Source organism: Ornithodoros turicata, chromosome 5 (assembly GCF_037126465.1).
Source record: "Ornithodoros turicata isolate Travis chromosome 5, ASM3712646v1, whole genome shotgun sequence".
In the NCBI taxonomy this organism is placed as follows: domain Eukaryota; kingdom Metazoa; phylum Arthropoda; class Arachnida; order Ixodida; family Argasidae; genus Ornithodoros; species Ornithodoros turicata.
In genome coordinates, this window is record NC_088205.1 from 58,590,412 (window position 1) to 58,599,320 (window position 8,909).

An 8,909-nucleotide genomic window follows, 5' to 3' on the forward strand; every position below is an offset into this window, starting at 1 on the left:
GACGGCGGCGCCTTGATGCCTGGAACCCACCTTCGACCTGAGGGTTCGTCCCCGAAGTCTCCTTCGACCAGCGCTGACGTCCGAGCAACCGAAGTTACGACCTAGAGGCCCAGCTGGCGGTGACTGACCGGAAAGAGGTGCACCCGACGACGATGTGGTGAGCGGGGAGACGGATCGACGAGGGTGGTAGCCGAGCTCCTGGGACCGAGCCTCCAAGTGGGACGGCTGGCCTGCCGCCAAGTCGCCGCCCTTCGCTATTGTTTGACCCGGCCGTGGACCAAGAATGGAGACCAGAGCGGATGAAGATCGACGGAAGCAGCAGCCGAAAGCCACAGCATGGAAAGCCGGCCGCGTAGGTCACTGCCGAAGTCATCTTCAGAGCTCGTCTGCCACGCCATCGTCCATGGCCTGGTGAAGATGTGGTGTCGTCGGGGTGCGCAAAATCAGGGTCAGTCACTCTTGCCGCTTGTTGTGTCTCCTACGTTGGCACACGATTCACGTGTCCATTGTCCGCGCATTTTGCATAATTGTTCATTTAAAGAATATCATGCCCGCTTTATCTCGTGTGTATTATTGCCCCTATTCTTGTAATCTATCATGCACCGTGATTAATACCGTTGCAGTTGAGCTTTCATTAAATCATGTTTCGTTATTGCAACGAAGTGTGTGGTTGTTATTCCTTCTCGCCTCTGCGGGTGCCCACGTTGAGTGTATCCCCTTTTCTTCGTTAATTTTGTGCTCCGTTCCCTTCGGTTACGGCGCGGGACGTCACAAGGCTGATAGAAGGAACCGTGACGCACCTATCGTTGTTGTTAATCGAGATGGCTTCCCATATATCCCTAGATAACTGCGACACAAATGATGCCTCAACAGATATGCTATCAGATACAGGCTGACATACACAATCGCGGCAATGAATACCCCCTTTCTATTCATTGCCGCGATTGCGGATGTGAGCCCGTATTCGATTCGTATCGATTGGTTTTGGCGTCATTTGTGTCACAGTTATCTAGAAAAATATCGGAAGCCTTCTTGATTAACAACAACAATGGGTGTGTCAGTGTACCTTCTATCAGCCTTACGGAGGGCGAAATTTGTTATCTCAACTGCTAATGCAGGAAGAGCGGCAACAAAAAACAGGAACGAATGTCGTCGCTATCAGTTTATACTTTATATTGTTTGTTCTTCAAAGCCTGATCTGTGTTCTGAATATATTCTGTCCGTTGTAAGCAGAGATGGGGAAGTTACTCGACAAAAGGAACTCGTTAAGTTACTGTGCAAAAAATGTGCCTGATGTTACTAACGAGGTTACGGGTAATGAAATTGAGTTTGAAGTTCCTAAGGTGTAGAAGAAAGAAGTAGTAGGCATGCTAGCTGGTGTACAGACGTTTCCCGTAGTTTGAGGATCACAACGAGAACTTAAGTTGCTTGCGTGTTTTTGTTCTCGTTGTGATCCCCAAGCTGTTTGCAGTTCTTTTTCCCAAATGTCTTTGGCATAGGCCAAATGGTTTCGTGGCACCCGTTGTCAAGAGCTATTTCGAGGCAAAGTTTCTCGAGGTTTCATTAAGCTATTATGCCGTGCCGCACTTACGTCCCCCGGCATAAGCCTTTGCCAGTGCACTTCAGCCCTCCCTGGACTTTGCTACAGCCTCGGGTGTTCGCCAAAGTACCGGGTCTCGAGGGGAGGAAGTTCGTGCCCTCAAGAGTTGTGCGTCAGCGAATGCTTCGGGTAATGCACAGTCAGAGGGACAGAGTGTGCATTTTCACGGATGCGTCGCCAAAGAAGTCAGTACGTGTGCATATATCGTCCCTGAGCTCTGCATTGAGGGCTGCTCACGACTGTCTGAGGTGCCCCGGTGAGATATGACCCTTTTCTGGAATAATGCGAACACAGCACAGCACATGCCATGGACAGAGGACACGTCGACACTTTTCCGGATAAGCGAATCAGAATGACCTAGGTCCTGCAGGATCGGTCGCCGTACTTGCTGTCTGGATACGAATAATCGAGACAAAATCCAATGGTAGCACGTTCGTTCCCGGTAATGCAGCCCGGATAACGAGTTTTCCAGATATCTGAACTCCGGATAAGCGAGACATGACTGCAATTTACTCGAATACTCTTCAGGGTTGGATGTTTAATACTCCACTCAGTTACTTCTTTGCCTGGTACTCAGAAACCTATCTTAACTATTTATTTTAGTATCTCGTACAAGCCTGGAGGACTGACAATCATGTTGTTCAGTCCCGCTTTGTTGAAATCATGAGTGCGTACGCCTTTTTGTGACACTTTGAATGTTTGTGAGCAATCACAAAGGTGGTGCTTTTGAGATTGCAATTGTTGGCCTCACTGGTATATACATCGCTATGGCTGACACTGTGAGGATAAGGTGGTTACAACTTCTTAGGCTGTACTCCACAATGCCCGCATTTGGCCGAAAACGGGCGCAGAATCGGTACAGAAATGCATACCTTCCCAGGAAACCAGGAGCGATCAGGAGGAGGAAATCAGGACTGAGCGATATCATTCTAAATGATGGTTGGCTCTGATCGTGCTACTTTTTCACGTTGTTCTGAGCACTTAGTGATGCTGCAGCACCTGAAAGTCGCTGGCGCCCACAGTCGGTAAATTGGGTAGGTGTGTACCGTTATTTGAACTGGTTACCGAATTTTTTTTAGCGGTTCAGTTTCGGTTCAGCTCCAAGATGGTTTCAATTGTTTCGATTCGGTCCAGTTTGGGTTCGGCTAAAAATAATGGTGAACGTTTTTTGGTTCAGGTTCGGGTTTGGTTCGACTTTTTTGCTTGGCCATCGAAATATTCAATGCTCATGACCCCAATATCGTGCGTTGTGAAAAGCAATATTGCTAATTTTCTGGTTGGTTTACAGCTGTTGAACGTGGAGAAAAGCTGGCGCACGTCAAAAATCTCCAGGTGGTCTAAATTATTCGCAGTCCTACCCAGCGGCACGTGCAACATGTAGCCAACAATTGAACCTCTGTATGCAATAAGGGGATAAGTTGACTTATCCCCTTTTTACTATTTTTGCTGGAATGACATCTACATACCAGTATGCACCTGCCAATGAAAATTTAGGACCTTATTGTGATTTGTTCGCCCGCTACAGCATGGTGAGAAACGGGAAATGCATGTGTGTCAATGGGACGGACAATCAGATCAGGCCCCTTTTCTCGGTTTGGGATTTTTCGACTAATCCCCTTATTGCATACAGAGGTTCAATTGTGGGCGTACTCACCTTACGTGTACATCTGCTCCCAATTATTTATTTATTAAAAAAATCGGAACGCCGTGTACCGCAGGGGTACCCAGGACAAAATTATGCAAATTGTGATATATGCACATTCGATACAAAACTACAATTATTCCAGGCAGTCTTAACACAGAACATGACCGGCCTAGCGGTCCTAATCTTTTAAGTATACCCGAAGAAGCGTGGTCCACCACGCGAAATCTAGGACCGTTAATAAATGTAAAAAGCTTCAGTGGCTACTTTTTTGAGTGCTCTTTGATCTCCGACGACCTGAGTTCTTTTCCTCCGTCCCAGCACGTCTGCATGCTAATTACCTTAAATTCATTATTTAACGCTTTAATTAGGGGATTTTGGGTAAAAGCGAGATGACAGAATGGGGGACAATCCTCGTTGAAAGCCATTCCATTTTTGAAAAATCGTATACATCCATCGCCGAATTTAAACTATGCAAATGAGCCGAAACCGTGCCGATCGGAAGCGCGGGATTAGTGCGGACTCTGCTCGAAATATCGATGCCTCTTGATATGGGACTTCTTCTCCAGTCTATGGTGTATTGTTGACTGTTTAGATGAGTCACAAAAATAGTGAACCCATCTTCCTAATTGTTTGAGCTTACTATTTATTATAATCAGGTAAAGTCACCAGCTTGTTTTGAACAATAATTTAAACCTAATCTCTCGATGGTGTAAGATGTGGCAAATGAGAATTAGCATTGAAAAGACTGTATTTTATACATATGTGAGTATTACAAAGAAGATGGTGATGTGACAAAGGAGAAATGACCTTTATGTTACACATATTCGATTTTGTCACAACCTTTGCAGAAAGTTACTGAGCACAAGCATTTAGGAGTAACATTCATATCTGATCTCATCTGGAACAAGTAAACTTTATTACCTTAAACGTAATCTAGGGTTATCTTCATATACGAAATAAAACTAGCAGCGTATCAACGCATAGTAAGAACTACCCTTGAAGGGAACCGGAGAAAAGGTCCCCGGAAAAACGGTAACCGGAGAAAACGTCTCCAGCAGATCGGAGAAAACGTCCCCGAAGAAAAGGTCCCCTCAGGAGTCCTTCCCATGGAGTTGCACTTTATCGCCCGTAACGCGAATCAGTAACTATTAGAGCGCGAATTTTCACGTCATTTTTGTATTGTTGACATGGTCTTGTACTTGAACGCTTAAAACGAGATTCTGGTCCAAACCCATGGGTCTAATTAGAAGAGTTCCGCAGAGATGTGGCAAGTGGTTGAAGAAAAAAGAGAGAGAGAGAGAGCAGCGTGGGGAACTTTCAGCTACCGAGATGGAAAGAGGGAAATTTATTGTAGCAACGACTACTTCTGCACCCAGGTGCTCTACACGATGCATATTTTCATTAGTCAGATTTAAAAGTGCATTTTTAACTGTGGATTTTTCTAGGTCTAGCTGGATTTTTAAACCGTTTATTTCAGCGTTACCTGTCGGATCGGACGCATGTTCGCTTCTGGCTGTTAGCTCTATTCGCTGAACCAAATCCCAACGGCCAGATAACCAAGGACACTGCCCGGTCAGGTGTTTTTGCCATTGCCACCAAGAGCATCATGAGTAATCCTGAAATTAGTGGCCCAGCTTTGACCACGACCATCTCTGGCTTTGACATACGTCATCCGAAACCAGACTTGTGCGTAACGCGTTACTATATAGTAATTGTGTTACTTGTAATCAAATACTTTTTGAGTAATTTTTCCAGTAATCAGTTACTTTGCTGTCAAAGTAATTTTTCGAGTAATCAATTGCTTTTCTGAGTAATCGATTACTCAGTAGTTGATTACTTTTCTGCAGAGATTAACTTGTCTTTCAGATGCTCTGCCCCAAGTCAAGTCCGTGCCGTCAGCCTTTGTTGGGTCGTCCTGCTATAGCACGCGGAGGCCACTGTAATAACGTTCTGAAATTTCAGGGTCTCTCTCCCTAATCGCTTCCTACACCAGTCTGGTGGCGGTAGCAATGTGGGGGGAGGTAAACATTGCTTCCAGCACCGTGTGTCGGAGATTTCCGGCGCACGTCAAAAGAACCCCAGGTGGCCCAAATTATCCGCAGTCCTACCCTGCGGCCCGTGCAACGTGTCGCCACACTGCGCAGACAAGTGTGACATGTAACATCACAGTACCATTTTTACCTGAAACTTCGGAGGTTTAGTGAGTCATTGTGAAGTTCCGTGCAATGCTCTTCCAGAACCGGGTCAACATCTTCCCGGACAATAAATACAGTAGACGTACAGGCCTACTTGTCCTACACATTTTTGTTTTTCGGGTTATTTCAGCTGTTCCGCTGTTTAACCTCTTTTTTCTCTCTCTCTCTCTCTCTCTCTCTCTGTTTTCCTTTTCTGAGGCACATAAAGGCGGGTATAATTTGCGTGAATGAAAAGTAACGATTGGAGTAATGCGTTACTTTTCTACTCGTTACTCAATTACATTTGGAGCTGAGTAACAAGTCTGTACCTATGAGCAGGCTATGTTATCGCGGGCAGAATATATAACGGCGGGGAATGACCCCCCACATCATCATCCCATTTATGCGTGTGTGTTCTTCCTGTGTCTGTGTGAGTAGTCTTGGTAATTCTAGTATAAACGAACTGCCATTTTAACCAGTATGACACGCATAGGATTGACGTGGGGACGGGACGATTCCCGAGCAGAATGGCCACAGTACGAGGACGTCAGATTCTCTATATTGGGTGCCGTGCTTTCATAGCAAGTACGATGCAATATCTTTATAGATGTGATACCTGACATCTTATTTATCTCATTTATGATATCTTATTCATAGATTTCTTTATATATATGCAATATCTTTAGAGATTTCAGTTCAGACCTGGCCCAGCGGAGTGGCCGAGTGGGCTGAGGCGTCCGCTCGTTGGTGGGGTAACCAAGGTCGTGCAGAAGACTGGGAGGTGGTGGGTTCGAATCCTACCTCCCGCTGTGCTGTTTGAGGTTTTCCCTCGGTTTTCCGAAGACTTTCCAGACGAATGTCGGCACAGTTCCTCCTGAAGTCGGTCCAGGACGCATACTAATCCCCCTGTCCCCCACTCCTTCCTGCTGTCCTCTCTCGTCTGTCCACATCTGTACGCCGCTCATAGCTGCAGTTGCTTCGCGGCGCTAACACGCAATAAAAAAAAGTTCGGAGTTGCATGCATATTTCAGGAGCTTTTAGTGTACAGTTATCCGCACATACTAGTGAATGCACTGTGTACACGGCCTGAAAAACTGTGTTGCCTACAAGCGCAAGCCAATAAAAGAGCAGGCAAGAAGCAACCATTGTGGGAGGCACCTTTGAGGGGATCTTTTCTCCGGTGACCTTTTTTCCTACACCCGTTCTTGAATATGCCTCTGAAGTTTGGGGCCCCACACCAGCTACAATGATAATGAAATTAGAAAGTGTCCAAAGGAAGCGGTTCGCTTTATCTTGAACAGATATGGCAGTCAGTTCTCTCCCACTCTTATGATCCAGGAAGCATGTCTAGATACTTTACAACAAAGAAGAAAACTTAATCGTTTAAAACTTATGTATAATAGAGTAAATCACTGGTGGTGCGGTATTCCCCCTTACAGACGTTTTTCTCCTACAAGTAAAAGAAAATGAAGAAGAAGAACAATATCATCAGCATCAGTTTTTCTTTACTCCCTTCAGTCATACTTGCCAATAGTTTAAAATACTAATTATTTCCTACAACAATACAGGAACGGAACTCACTCCCGTGTGACACCTTCAGAATCACTTGACTTAAATATTTGTACTAATATCACGCACTGTTTCAGAGCAAAAGGCTGTCTGTATGTGTTACTGTGATTTTCCCTCTACTGTGTATCTTTTCTTCTGTACTTTGTACCACGCTACCTCGTCCTCGTAGCGGTAGTCTCAATCAATCAATAAATACTTTCTATACCCTTAGTTTACCAATTCGCTTTATTTCCCCAACCGAAGTCAACAACGGAGGCCAGTCTACGTTGTATTGTTGACTTATTAGATGAGTCACAGAATTAGTGAGCACATCTTTCTTCCATTTTAGCCTACTATTCCCTATATCCTTAATTTACTGATTCGCTTTATTTTCCGCAACAAAGTCAACAACTGAGGCCAGTTGTAAAACTCTGCCCCATTGCTCTTGCACTTGAGTGTAACGCCGCATTATGTGTCTACGTTCACTGGATTCCTGGATGTATTATACTATACCTTCCCGAGTTCACTTTATTTCCGTGATGTATTGCCAACTGTAGGATGGGACAAGCGTAAGCTTGCCCAATAAGCTCCCTTCAGATCGGCGTTCTAATGATCACCGTGGAGGGAGACAATGTAGTGCATGCATTTTTTTCCGTGATGCGAACGTCGAAAGGCGCACGTCCTGTGTGTTATACTTCTTTTGCTGCCTTTGACTTCGCTGAGCTGCCGTTATACTTCGTTAGCTGCGAGCTGCGTTTGACGGTGTGACCTGCTTCTAAGCCGCTCGCGAAATATCATGGATTGTATGATGCGTTTCAAGGGCAGAAAATATTGCTACGAAATATTTCATAGCCTTATAAGTATTTGCGATGTTTGTACCACTGTCATCTACTAAGTTTGTGAGGAGAAAGTGAGGTGTTTGAAAATCAGAAGTGTTCGAAATGTATAAAATCTGGTGGGAGAAGAAAAAATTCCAAAATGCCGGGGCATTCATTGTATCGACTAGAAAGTTGCATCACCTGCGTTCCAGCGCGCGTATATCACAGCGCAAGGACAAGAACAAGACGCAAGGGAAAGACTGTCCCAGGCACCCCAAACATTACACAAAAGGCCACTCTCTTACTGCAAAGTATTGGGAAGCCCACAAAGGACAAGGTAGGAAGACGCAAGGGAAAGACTTTCCCAGGCACTTCAAACACTACACAAAAGGCCACTCTCTTACTGCAAAGTATTGGGAAGATGGCCCACAAAGGACAAGGCAAGAAGACGCAAGGGAAAGACTGTCCTAGGCGCTTCAAACACTACACAAAATGCCACTCTCTTACTGCAAAGTATTGGGAAGATGGCCCACAAAGGACAAGGCAAGAAGACGCAAGGGGAAGACCGTCCCAGGCACTTCAAACACTACACAAAAGGCCACTCTCTTACTGCAAAGTATTGGGAAGATGGCCCACAAAGGACAAGGCAAGAAGACGCAAGGGAAAGACTGTCCCAGGCACTTCAAACACTACACAAAAGGCCACTCTCTTACTGCAAAGTATTGGGAAGATGGCCCACAAAGGACAAGGCAGGAAGACGCAAGGGAAAGACTGTCCCAGGCACTTCAAACACTACACAAAAGGCCACTCTCTTACTGCAAAGTATTGGGAAGATGGCCCACAAAGAACAAGGCAGGAAGACGCAAGGGAAAGACTGTCCCAGGCACTTCAAACACTACACAATAGGCCACTCTCTTACTGCAAAGTATTGGGAAGATGGCCCACAAAGGACAAGGCAAGAAGACGCAAGGGAAAGACTGTCCAAGGCGCTTCAAACACTACACAAAAGGCCACTCTCTTACTGCAAAGTATTGGGAAGATGGCCCACAAAGGACAAGGCAGCAAGACGCAAGGGAAAGACTGTCCCAGGCACTTCAAACACTACACAAAAGGCCACTCTCTTA